Source organism: Hevea brasiliensis, chromosome 14 (genome assembly GCF_030052815.1).
Source record: "Hevea brasiliensis isolate MT/VB/25A 57/8 chromosome 14, ASM3005281v1, whole genome shotgun sequence".
Taxonomy (NCBI): Eukaryota; Viridiplantae; Streptophyta; class Magnoliopsida; order Malpighiales; family Euphorbiaceae; genus Hevea; species Hevea brasiliensis.
The window spans coordinates 53,390,887-53,392,850 of record NC_079506.1 but is presented as its reverse complement, the minus strand read 5'-3'; positions in this window follow the sequence as shown (position 1 = coordinate 53,392,850).

Below are 1,964 nucleotides of genomic sequence, written 5' to 3'. Positions count from 1 at the left end.
ATGTTATAAATTATGTTTAGGTTGTGGTACAACCAGAATTGGTTTGAAGGTTAAGTTTGGTGAGTGTTAAAAGTGATGCTTGATGTGTATGCAAGAATTTCAATAAGGCAGTTTGAGTTTTAGGCCTATAACTTTAAGTGTGTGACTCCAATTGGTATGAGACCAATTGGAGGTGAAACTAGGCACAAAATTTGCCAACTTTCATGAAGAAAGTTTGCCAAAATTCTGCTTGCAAGATAGCTTGAAAAATGACCAAATCAGGATTAAGTGCAAATGAGGCCTGAAAATTGACCATTTGGGCAGCAGTTAGTGTTTAGGCCATAACTCACTCAAAACAGGTCCAATTAACCTGAAATTTTAACAATGAATATTTAAGACCCATATCTACAAGTCTTATGAAGACACAAAAGCCCAGAAATGACCATAAGCAAGTCAAACAGCTTGCACAAGTTCGGGTCCAAAAACTGGCCGAACCTAAAATGACCTAAAGTGACCTAAAATGACCAATTTTGGTGCAATTTGACCAGCAATAGTAAAATGACCATAACTTGGTCTACATAACTCAGAATGATATGAAATTTTGCCCCGCATTCCATAAGACATAGATCTACAAGTTTTTAGTTTTGACCAAAACCCGAAAACTGAGGAAACTAGGTCGTCCGGCTAGGTCAAACTAGTATCCTGGAATCCAGCAAATTGCAAGAAAATGCAGTATACACGGAAATGAACTTGGTAACATGTGCCAACCCTAAAATACTATCGAATGTGACATATTAATAACATTAAAACCTAATTTACCTAGAATGCATCGAGGGTCGACATATTAGGTTGACTAAGCAAATATTAGAATTCAGTGAATTAATTATCAAGCATTATCGTTAGAGACAGTTTAAATGAGTACTGAAACACTTCAAATTGTGTTTCTCAGTTAGCAAAGACTAAGGGAAAGGGAAGGAAACACTGAGTTAAGACCAAGAGACAGTTATCAGAGGTTTGTGCACAACTAGTTTTTAACTGATTTTATTTTGAATATTTCATATGATTAAATGACATACTTTTCTTATGTATTATGTTCAGCGAGCATTGGATTTAATTCAATGATTATTGAAATTGTTATAGTATGTATGAATTTAGCTTTGTGAAATGGTATTTCCATAAGTATTAAGCATTGTTATGGATTGAATAAATTATGCTCTGGAAAATTGTGATAGAACATGTTTTGAATTATGATGGTAATTTTCATGGAAAAATGCAAATTTATGATTTGAATTGTGATGAGCATAAAAATTATTGGATATTGGGATTGACTTTGAATCAAATTATATTGTGATTTATTCTCACTAAAAGGATTGTAATATTGTTTTATATCTCATTAAAGATGCTTGACTAGGTTATTACCCGTCTCTCTCATTTGTTGAGAAGACAATGGAGTTAGTTGTGATTTGATTACCATGGTACGTGCACAGGCTTAGATTTTCCTCTAATTTGAGGTTAGATCTAAGTTTATTTTATCGTTATGGCCCTTGCGGAAGATTCATTATTGTGATGGTACTGTGCACGATGATTCGACCTCCCCGACCATAGGCAGTTAGAATCTGATTCCACCTCCCCGACCATAGGGAGTTAGAATCACATCGAATATGGCCATTTCAGATTAGTCTTGCATAATTAGTGAGATAAAGATTGATTTTTGAGATACAACATGGTTTTTGAGATACATAATGATTTTTGAGATACAGAATGGCTTTTGAATGGTAAAGAATTGTGATTTCAATTATGGTTTATGTATAATTGATTTTGTTGGAATTACTTAAATGGTTAGTCATGATTTGATAAATTGAATTTTGTGATCAAAGTCATTTATACAAATGATTTACATTATTGGCAATGAATATTTTGAGTTTTGGAAATTGATGAGTATTCAGATTTTCAAATTATTTACTGTAAATTTTGTCAATGTTTAT